The following is a 12,326-nucleotide window of genomic DNA, read 5'->3' as shown; positions in this document are numbered from 1 at the left end:
CTCATTTTGGTCCTGCTCATTTCCCTAACAATGGTAGCAGGGGGAGCTGTCGTCACGTGGAGTACCCTGGCTGTGGAGGGTGGGGAAGACGGCTCCCTTTTGGACCCGGGAGGAAGAGGGATGGCTTGTGCCTGACCACGCCCTTCATCTCGCTCCCGTTGATGTTCTGTTATTCGGTTGTCTAACCGTGTAACCAGGTCAATAAGCCCGTCTAAATCCTGCGGCACGTCCTTCGCCACCAGGTGCTCCTTAAGGACCAGAGACAGTCCGTTTATGAAGGCGGCACGGAGTTCAACAGCATTCCAGCTGGCTTGCGCTGCCGCAATGCGGAAGTCGACTGCATACTTAGCTGCGCTCTGGCACCCCTGTCTTATCGACAGCAGCATGTTTGAAGCGGTCTCACCTCTATGAGGGTGGTCGAACACCTGTCTGCACTCCCTCACAAACCCAGTATATATCGTTAGGAGCCGTGAATTCTGCTCCCAGAGCGCCGTAGCCTAGGCGCGTGCCTCTCCTCGAAGCAAATTTATTACGTAAGCCACCCGGCTGGCGTCTGACTCGTACATGATGGGACGCTGTGAAAAGACGAGCGAACACTGCATTAAGAAGTCCGCGCACGTCTCGACACAGCCTGCGTACGGCTCCGGAGGGCTTATATAAGCTTCAGGGGATGGTGGGGGGGGGGGGGGGGGGGGGTCGTTGAACGACCAGCGGAATGTCTGTTTCAGGCATCCGGTCAGCAGGAGTAGGTGCTGCAGCAGCGCCCTGAGCATGCGCTTCCACCTGGGCGGTGAGAGCCTCCATCCTCCGATTGAGAATAACATTCTGCTCAGTGACTAAGTCCAACCGAGCAGTGAAAGCGGTTAAGATTTGCTGCAGCTCACCTAACACGCCTCCTGCTGACGCCTGTTCACCTCGCTCTTTCATTGGCTGTTCAAGCGATGGTTGACGCCCCTCGGGATCCATGACATTGGCCGAGAAAACCTGTTCTGAAGGTGTAGTGACACGGACCCACAACAGGGGGCGTTAATGGACGGACAATGGATGAGCCAAAAAGTAACAATTTAATGTTGTGAATTGCACAACGGAATACAGACAAAAACAATAGAGGATTACAGTCAATCGTATACAAGGTGACGTGTGGGCAGGCTCGAGGATAGAAGACGTCTGTCCAAAGAAGAGCGGATCCCACACGGCTTCCACCGCCAGCAGATCTGAAGAACACCGGAGCCGCCAAGTCCCGAGGTCCAGGTGGCCACCGTCTCCAGCTGTCAGACCAGGTACTGCTGGCAGAAACAGAAACAGTTAATGGTGGGTGTGTGAAGACACACCCAGTAATCGTCCCTTGGTTAGTTCCTCCGGGAGGGAGAACCTCCACCTCCAGAAACAATTTCACCCGTGCAGCTCCTGTTGGTCTCTTTCCTGGATGGAGTGAGAGGTGAAGAATGTCGCCCTCTCACTGTCCGCCAATCCAGCCTCCGACAGAGCCCGCAGGAACACGGCTGCACACAGGACAATGTTTTTAGTCTCAATATAAATCGCAGAGAAGGTTACCTCGATTGGTAGGTGATTTCTCGGCGAGGAGGTGGAGTTGCAGTCCGGCCTTTATAGTGATGGTGATGAGTGACAGCTGGTGCTGATAAGTGACAGCTGTCACTCCCAGCGGCTCTGACGCCCTCTCGTGCTTGGAGCCCGCACTCCAAGCAGGGCGCCATCTGGTGGTGGTGGGCCAGCAGTACCTCCTCTTCAGCGTCCCATACAACACTTCACATCTTGCTGGTTTCTGGGAAATGTTTACACACAATCAAAACACAGTGTAACATTTCAAATATTATGTTTAATAAAATGTGAAGTCATTATATACCATTCCGTGCAAAATTCTGCCTGAAGATGGGGTGGGCAGATGCACAAGCACAGCTAATATTATTTTTGTTGGAATCCCCACCCCTCCATATACCGTACAGTAGTGTTCAGAATAATAGTAGTGCTATGTGACTAAAAAGATTAATCCAGGTTTTGAGTATATTTCTTATTGCTACATGGGAAACAAGGTACCAGTCGATTCAGTAGATTCTCACAAATCGAACAACACCAAGCATTCATGATATGCACATTCTTAAAGCTATGAAATTGGGCTATTAGTAAAAAAAAAAAAAAAAGTAGAAAAAGGGGTGTTCACAATAATAGTAGCATCTGCTGTTGACGCTACAAACTCAAAACTATTATGTTCAAACTGCTTTTTTAGCAATCCTGTGAATCACTAAACTAGTATTTAGTTGTATAAGTTAGTTGTATTCATGATTTCTTCACATCTGCGAGGCATTAATTTTCTTGGTTTGGAACCAAGATTTTGCTCGTTTACTAGTGTGCTTGGGGTCATTGTCTTGTTGAAACACCCATTTCAAGAGCATGTCCTCTTCAGCATAAGGCAACATGACCTCTTCAAGTATTTTGACATATCCAAACTGATCCATGATACCTGGTATTTGATATATAGGCCCAACACCATAGTAGGAGAAGCATGCCCATATCATGATGCTTGCACAACCATGCTTCACTGTCTTCACTGTGAACTGTGGCTTGAATTTAGAGTTTGGGGGTTGTCTCACAAACTGTCTGCGGCCCTTGGACCCAAAAAGAAGTTGATGTGTTCTTTGGCAAATTGTAACCTCTTCTGCACATGTCTTTTATTTAACAGAGGGACTTTGCGGGGGATTCGTGCAAATAAATTAGCTTCACACAGGCGTCTTCTAACTGTCACAGCACTTACAGGTAACTCCAGACTGTCTTTGATCATCCTGGAGCTGATCAATGGGTGAGCCTTTTCCATTCTGTTTTTTCTTCTATCCATTTTGATGGTTGTTTTCCGTTTTCTTCCACGTGTCTCTGTTTTTTTTGTCCATTTTAAAGCATTGGAGATCATTGTAGATGAACAGCCTATAATTTTTTGCACCTGCGTATACGTTTTCATCTCTCCAATCAACTTTTTAATCAAACTACGCTGTTCTTCTGAACACTGTCTTGAACGTCCCATTTTCCTCAGGCTTTCAAAGAGAAAAGCATGTTCAACAGGTGCTGGCTTCATCCTTACATAGAGGGCACCTGATTCACACCTGTTTGTTCCACAAAATTGACGAACTCACTGACTGAATGCCACACTACTATTATTGTGAACACCCCTTTTCTACTTTTTTTTTTATTAATAGCCCAGTTTCATAGCCTTAAGAGTGTGCATATCATGAATGCTTGGTGTTGTTGGATTTGTGAGAATCTGCTGAATTTACTGGTACCTTGTTTCCCATGTAACAATAAGAAATATACTCAAAATCTGGATTAATCTTTTTAGTCACATAGCACTACTATTATTCTGAACACTACTGTAGTTCAATAAAATGACTGATTTCATCACAAATAACATATAAATCACAAATAACTCACCCATTTAGTGCCAAATCTGTTCCGCCTTGTGCACAACTCTCATCCTGCAAACTTTGGAAATTGATGTCATGCGACTACTACCACCGCACACTGATGATGCGTCATTAAGACGTGAAGTGACAAGAAAAATGCCGTGAATTTTTTTTACTTTTTGCAATCACAAAATTAATGGGATCACAAAATTAATTTATTTTAGAGTGGGTGTTTATCCAAATTTCATAAACTATATGATTTTAGAGTACCAGCACATGCTTCCACTTAACTTGACATGTAGACAACAGACGCTAACAAACACTTGTGCAGCTCCTGCCCTCCCCCTTTGCTGTACAGAGCAGCGAATGGTGGCAAGCACTGTGCTATGGGTGCTGGTGTGAAAAGCTGGTTCTACTGCAATAGTGTATTGACAACTACACTAACAGTCAAACATCAAACAAGTATGACAGCACAAAATTCAACAAGTTAGCAAAAGTTGTGCCTTACTAGTATAAAAGCAACAATGCCATGTTGGACTCTCATTTTCATCCTTGAGCATGTTTGAGCTCTTCACAGTGAGTAGAAGTCTAGTGTGATGTACATCATGTGCTGTAAAGCCTTCAGTATAATTCGCAGTTCTTGAAAGAGGTTCTCGTGCACGGTATACCACAGTGACATTGTGCAATATTCGGTGTTTCATTCTCACAGCTATAAATTAGTTTCTTGCCCTCACCATGTGTTATACGCCGCACATGCCTGAGACAGCGAGATAATCCCTCTTTCAATAAAGAAACACAAACCAGGAGTTTCACATATTTTAGTGGAGGGTCTTTTTGCAAATGTGTAAAGGGCCTTTCACATAGCGATTGAGTTGCACGTTGATTTTCACATTCACAGGTGTTTTGACATGTCTGGAAGCACAAAACACGGAGATTCTTTTGTTAAACCTTGGTCCCACTGAATCATAAACCATGAATAATGACCCACGCATGGGTGTGTCAGTGATTATTCGAGGAATGGTCCACATTTTAAGCAGTCACGTATCTGCTGTTAAGGCTATGTGCCTCTCTGTACCTCACATGTGCCATGCATCAGCCTCTAGTGAGGCTCGTGTTGCCGCATACAATCCATATAGCTCCATGTAACACAACATTGGTGCACGTATAAGCATAGGTTTGGTCCAATCCCCCAGCCCTCCCACATGTGGTCCCTTTAAAGTGTGGGCTTTCAATTCACAGCATCCATTTAAGAGGCTGTCAAATTTTTTAAACGCAGTCCAAAAAAAGATGCTCCTGTACAGTCCGGCCGATGTGTGCATCCGTGCTCCAGGCTGCTGTTTATCTGTGTTCCATAGTCATTAAATGCAACAGTTTTGCTTGTTCGTCCAGCTCTCTGGCTTTATTTCTTATTTCTTCTTCTTATATCTTATTTCTTTTAATTTTTTGTTCGTCCATTAATGCCCGCAAAATCGCTCTTTTGTGAGCTCGACTTCTGCGTAAATGCTCGTCTTGAGCGCGAGTTGTGTCAGCGTGCTCCATTATAACAAGATGTTAAATCTATCATAAACATATTTTTACAGCTACTTATAAAGAAGGAATGGACATGAAACTGTTTTACCAAGCATGATCCAACTTTTAATTTTGTGTTCATGTCTGCAAAATTGCTCTTTCGCGAGCTTGCGTTCTGCGTAAATGCTCATCTTGAGTGAGAGTTATTGTGTCAGTGCGCACACAGGAGCGAGGAGCCCATCTAATCCATTATAACAAGATGTTAAATCTATCGTCAACATACTTTTACAGCTGCTTGTAAAGAAGGTCCTACTCTGCCCAGAGTGGGACCATATGTTCACTGTCAGTGTTAATTTAACACTGGTGATTTTTCTAGGTTCCTGGGGAGTCCATATGCTGGAGGATGAAGTGGAGGATTGTGTTGATAACATCGTCTACTGATCTGTTGGCTCTGTACATGAACTGCAGGGGTCCTGCTGAGGGTCAGAGATTTAATTTAATTTAATCTTTATTTAACCAGGTTAGTCCCATTGAGATCAAGATCTCTTTTGCAACGGACACCTGGACAATTATAAAGTTTCCAATTCACCTAATCTGCATGTCTTTAAATGTGGGATGAAACCCACGCGAACATGGGGAGAACATGAAAACTTTACACAGAAAGGCCACGGGGGGAATTGATCCCATGACCTTCTTGTTGTGAGGCAACAGTGCTAACCACTTAACCACTGTGCTGCCAGATGGCCTTGAGGTGTGTGAGGACAAGGTGCTTGAAGGCCTTCATCACCACAGAGGTCAGGTGCGATGGGTCTGTAGTCATTAAGTCCTGAAGTTCTTTGTTTTTTGGGGATGGGGATAATAGTGGAGGCCTTGAAGCATGCTGGTACCTGGCATGTCTCCAGTCAGGTGTTGAAAATGTCTGTGAACACCGGGGACAGTTGGTCTGCACAATTCTGGATGGGAAGACAGAGTCAGGTTCAGCTGATTTGCGTGAGTTTTGCCTCTTAAAGATCCTGTTGACATCTCTCTCATGAATGGAAAGAGGTGTGGTGGGGGAGGGGGTGCTGGTGGGTTGAAGCTGAAGGTTGTTGTTGAGGATGGTAGTAAGACTGTCCCAATTTTTTTTTCAAATCTGCAGTAAAACCTGCTCAGTTGATTTGCTAAATGAGGGTCCTTGGCAAAGCGGGTGAGGTTTTGTTTGTAGGTGATGATTTGTCTTAGACCTTTTCAGAAAGAAGTGGAGTCATTGGCTGAGAACTGATGTTGGAGATTCTCAGAGTACAACCATTTAGCTTCCCTGACTGCCTTCCCAAATGCGTACTTTGACTCTTTAAACCTGACCTTGTCACCTCTCTTGAAAGTCTCCTCCTCCTGCATCCCCACTGTCTATGTTTACGACTGAACCAGGGTTTGTTGCTATTATACCTCACCATGGTTCACGATGGAATGCACCAGTCCTCACAGAAGCTGATATATGAAGTCATGGCATCTATGTACTCATCCAGACTGTCGGTGGCAGCCTTGAACACATCCCAGTCTGTTTTTCTAAACATGCCTGATGATCCTCCACAGCCTCACTGCTCCACAGTTTAGATGTCTTCACTACAGGTTTGCAGAGCTTTAGTTTCTGCCTGTAGGTGGGAATCAGGTGGACCATGGCATGGTCAGAGTGGCTCAGAGCTGCGTGGGGGAGGGCATGATAAGTATGGTTCATAGTTGTGCAACAGTGATCCAGAATTCTGTCCTCTCTGGTCGGACATTTGATGAGCTCTCTGTATTTGGGAAGTTCATGGGAGAGGTTATCTTTGTTGAAGTCGCCCAGGACAATAACTAAAGAGTCCGGATTAGTCCTCTCCACGTGCAGTATCTGGCCTGCAAGTATGGTTTGTGCCTCATACATGTTAGCTGGCTGTGGGATGTAAACACTGACCAGAATGAATGAGGTAACCTCACGGGATGAGTAGAACGGTTTGCAGTCAATAAAAAAAGTTTCCATATCAGGAGAACAGTGCTGATGGATCACTGTCACATCATTGCACCAGCCACTGTTGATGTCAAAACAGATTCCACCACCCTTCATTTTGCCGGAGAGTGATGCGTCTTGATCCACTTTGAAAAGCTGGAAGCCCACCAGCTGCAGCGCAGAGTCCAGTGTCGATCCGCAGAGCCACATCTCCATGAAGCACAAAACAGCAGATGTAGTGAAATCTCTGCTTTTCCACACCCGTAGCTGGAGTTCATAGAAACCACTGATCTCTACAAAACAGATCAGTGCAGAAACTACTGATCTGTACAAAACAGATCAGTGCAGAAACCACTGATCTCTACCAAACAGATCACTGCAGAAACCACTGATCTCTACAAAACAGATCACTGCAGAAAAAACTGATCTGTACTAAACAGATCAGTGCAGAAACCACTGATCTGTACAAAAGAGATCAGTGCAGAGACCACTGATCTCTACAAAACAGAAACGTGTCACAGGACTGCTCATTTATAGAGCAGTTTTCTGAAGAAAAATCCTTGCAAATGTTTTTTTAACTAAAAATTTCTGATAAAAAAGTTTAGAACACTTGTAATTAAAATAGCTAAATAAAAAAAAAAATTCTTTAGAAACCTTTCTTCATCTGTAAATTAAAACCACCTGTAACAACATTTATTTTTAGACAAATAAAATAACATGGAAATTTGTACATTTTTTAAAGTCTGGTAGATTATTCATATCTCATTTCAACCAGAAAAACAGACACTGTAAATAAATCCAAATGTTTATTATAAATGCAACAGGAGATAATTTAAGAATGACAAAATCATTGAATCATTTCAACTTGAAATTACATCAAAATTTGTGATCGCCTTTAATGTTGTAATCAGGACAGAGTCATTTCTAAAATATGAATTTAACTAGTGATTGTGAATGTTTTAAAATTGTGCACAATAAGGGGAGAGTTTTGGCCTGTGCAAATGTCTTTTGACTTTGATTTCATGGACATTTATAATGATCCATTCATTTATTGTTAAAATATAAAATGAAACAGCTTTTTAAAAAATAATAAAATAGTTGCTGTTTAAAGAGTCTTTTATTTAGAAGCAGGTGGTGTTATGCTGGATTCTCTGGACCAGATGAAGGTCTCTTCTGCAGCTTTGACCTCTGGTGGTGTTCAGAGACACTTTTCTCCTATTTTGAAGAGCAGAGATGTTTTCTTCCGATTGGACTTCATGGTGTTCAGCTCATCAGTGTTGTGTGGGCCACTGAAGAGGAGGTACTGCTGGCCCACCACCACCAGAGGGCGCCCTACCTGGAGTGCGGGCTCCAGGCACCAGAGGGCGCTGCCGCCTCACAGGAGCAGCCGGGGTGACAGCTGTCACTTATCTCCGACGACAGCTGTCATCAATCACCAGCGGTATATCAGCAAGACGGCATCTCCACCTCATTGCCGAGATATCGCTCTACTAAGGAGGTAATATTCTCAGCTGACTGTGTTACTTGTGTGAGTTGGACAGTATTCATTCTGTTCCTTTTTTCAACGAGAGGTAGAGGTGGTTTCCCACCATACGTGTTGCTGGGTGCACACGCACCCCCTTCTAACTGTGTTTGCTCCTCGCCAGCAGTACCAGATCCGACACGCGGAGGCAGTGGCCACCTGGGAGTTCGGGACTTGGCGGCTCCAGTATTCCCGGGGTTCGGTGGCAGAGGAAATCGTGTGGTTCCGGTTCGACTTCAGACTGATGTCTCCTATCTTCGAGCCTGCCCACATGACATTTTGTATTTGACTTCAGTCACTATTGTAATCTGTTGTTGTTGTGCATTTTCACAACAGTAAAGTGTTGTATTTGGCTTTACCCATTGTCCGTTCATTTGCGCCCCCTGTTGTGGGTCCGTGCTCTTACACTTTCCCAACAGGATATCTAGGCCAACGTCATGGATCCCGAGGGGCGTCAACCGGCTGTTGAACGGCCAATGGAAGAACAGGGCGCGCAGGCGTCCGCAGGAGGAATGATCGGTGAGTTGCAGCGAATCCTCACCGCTTTCACGGCTCGGATGGATTTAATGACCGAGCAGAACGTCCTTCTTAACCGCAGGGTGGAGGCTCTCGCCGCGCAGGTGGAAGCGCGCCCTCAGGGCGATGCTGCGGCTCTTCCTCCTGTCGACCCTGTGCGAAATAATGACGTTCCACAGGTCGTTCAACGACCCCTCCCACACTCCCCGGAAGCATACATAAGCCCGCCAGAGCCGTACGACGGTTGTGTGGAGACGTGCGCTGATTTCCTTATGCAGCGTTCGCTCGTCTTCGCACAACGTCCTGTCATGTACGCGACAGATGCTAGCAAGATAGCTTATGTAATAAACCTGCTTCGCGGTAAGGCACGCGCTTGGGCTACAGCGCTCTGGGAGCAGAATTCACGGCTCCTTCAGACATATGATGGGTTTGTGAGGGAGTTCAGAACAGTGTTCGATCACCCTAATAGAGGAGAGACCGCTTCAGCCGTGCTGCTGTCAATGAGACAGGGGCGCCGGAGCGCAGCTGCCTATGCAGTCGACTTCCGCATCGCGGCTGCGAGGTCCGGCTGGAATAGCACTGCCCTCCGCGCCGCCTTTGTAAACGGACTGTCATTGGTTCTAAAGGAGCACCTGGTGGCTAAGGACGAGCCGCGGGATTTAGATGGGCTTATTGATCTCATCATACGATTAGACAATCGGTTAGAAGAACGCCGTCGGGAACGAGACAAAGGGCGTGGCCGGGCACGCGCCGTCCCTCTCCCTTCCGGTTCCGACCGCGTTCAGCCCTCCCCACGCTCCACGGCCCCTGCGCTCCGTGTGGTCACAGCTCCCCCTGCTGACGAAGCTAGGGACACGAGCAGGGCTACATTTAGGGCACCAGATACACAGAGGAGGCTGGCCCGCGGAGCGTGTTTTGTTTGTGGCTCGATGGAGCATCAGGTAAGAGACTGCCCCGAGCGGTTAAACACCAAACGCCCGCCCCTAGAAACTGGGCTAGGGGTGGGTCGAGACATTCACGTGGGACACACCCACATTGCCACACGACTCCCAGTTACAATCCTGTATGAGGATTTAACCCTGAAGGCCCCAGCACTGGTGGACACAGGCTCTGAAGGGAATCTGTTAGACAGCAGATGGGCTAGGGAGATAGGGCTCCCTCTGGTGGCTCTTACCTCGCCTGTGCAGGTACGGGCACTATATGGCTCCCTCCTCCCTCCAATCACACACAGGACACCACCTGTAACTCTTTTAGTGTCAGGAAATCACCGGGAGGAGATTGAGTTTTTTGTGACTCCAACTACCTCCCGTGTGATTTTAGGGTTTCCTTGGATGTTAAAACACAATCCCCGGATCGATTGGCCGTCCGGGGTAGTGGTTCAGTGGAGCGAGACCTGCCATCGGGTATGTTTAGATTCCTCGGTTCCTCCCGGTTCCCAGGCTAAGGAGGAGGTCAGAGTCCCACCCAATCTAGGGACGGTGCCGGTGGAGTACCACGACCTTGTGGATGTGTTCAGCAAGGATCTGGCGCTCACCCTTCCCCCCCACCGTCCGTACGATTGTGCCATTGATTTGGTTCCAGGCGGTGAGTTCCCGTCCAGCAGGCTGTACAACCTCTCACGGCCTGAGCGCGAATCAATGGAGACCTACATCCGGGACTCTTTAGCCGCCGGGTTGATCCGGAATTCCACCTCCCCGATGGGTGCAGGTTTCTTTTTTGTGGGTAAAAAAGATGGCGGACTTCGTCCATGCATTGATTACAGGGGACTGAACGAAATCACGGTTCGTAATCGATACCCGTTGCCCCTGTTGGATTCGGTGTTCACGCCCCTGCATGGAGCCCGAATATTCACCAAACTAGATCTCAGAAATGCGTATCACCTGGTTCGGATCCGGAAGGGAGACGAGTGGAAGACGGCATTTAACACCCCCTTAGGTCACTTTGAGTACCTGGTCATGCCGTTCGGTCTTACAAACGCCCCCGCGATGTTCCAAGCTTTGGTTAATGATGTCTTGCGGGATTTCCTGCACCGATTCGTCTTCGTGTATCTAGACGATATACTCATCTTTTCTCCGGATCCTGAGACCCATGTCCGACATGTACGTCAGGTCCTGCAGCGGTTGTTGGAGAACCGGCTGTTTGTGAAGGGCGAGAAGTGTGAGTTCCACCGCACATCTTTGTCCTTCCTGGGATTTATCATCTCCTCCAACTCCGTCGCTCCTGATCCGGCCAAGGTTGTGGCGGTGAGAGACTGGCCCCAACCCACAAGCCGTAGGAAGCTGCAACAGTTCCTCGGCTTTGCTAATTTCTACAGGAGGTTCATTAAGGGCTACAGTCAGGTAGTTAGTCCCCTGACAGCCCTGACCTCACCAAAAGTCCCCTTCACCTGGTCGGATCATTGCGATGCCGCGTTCAAGGAGTTGAAACGGCACTTCTCGTCTGCACCCGTTCTGGTGCAGCCCGATCCTAGCCGCCAGTTAGTGGTTGAAGTGGACGCCTCGGACTCAGGGATAGGAGCTGTGCTGTCCCAGAGCGGGAAGACCGATAAGGTCCTTCACCCGTATGCCTATTTTTCCCGCAGGTTGACCCCGGCCGAACGGAACTATGACGTCGGCAATCGAGAACTCCTTGCGGTGAAAGAGGCTCTAGAAGAGTGGAGACATCTGTTGGAGGGAACGTCCGTGCCATTCACGGTTTTCACTGACCACCGGAACCTGGAGTATATCAGGACCGCCAAGCGGCTGAATCCCAGGCAAGCCCGCTGGTCACTGTTCTTCGGCCGTTTTGACTTCCGGATCACCTACCGTCCCGGGACCAAAAACCAGAAATCGGATGCTTTGTCCCGGGTACACGAAGATGAAGTCAAAACGGAGTTGTCGGATCCACCGGAACCCATCATCCCGGAGTCCACTATCGTGGCCACCCTCACCTGGGACGTAGAGAGAACCGTCCGGGAGGCCCTGGCACGAAGCCCGGACCCCGGAACTGGACCGAAGAACAGACTTTACGTCCCACCAGAAGCTAGGGCTGCAGTCCTGGACTTCTGTCACGGCTCTAAGCTCTCCTGTCATCCAGGGGTGCGAAGAACCGTGGCAGTTGTCCGGTAGCGCTTCTGGTGGGCATTCCTAGAGGCCGACGTCCGGGACTATATCCAGGCCTGTACCACCTGCGCCAGGGGCAAGGCCGACCATCGCAAGGCTTCGGGATTGTTACAGCCGCTGCCCGTGCCTCATCGCCCCTGGTCCCACATCGGCCTGGATTTCGTCACGGGCCTCCCGCCGTCCCAGGGCAACACCACCATTCTCACGATAGTGGACCGATTCTCCAAGGTGGCCCACTTCGTGGCCCTCCCGAAGCTCCCAACAGCCCAGGAGACAGCGGACCTCCTGGTCCACCACGTCGTCCG

This window comes from Thalassophryne amazonica, chromosome 2 (genome assembly GCF_902500255.1).
Source record: "Thalassophryne amazonica chromosome 2, fThaAma1.1, whole genome shotgun sequence".
NCBI lineage: Eukaryota > Metazoa > Chordata > Actinopteri > Batrachoidiformes > Batrachoididae > Thalassophryne > Thalassophryne amazonica.
The sequence above is the reverse complement of the archived record's forward strand: the minus strand, read 5'-3'. Positions refer to the sequence as shown.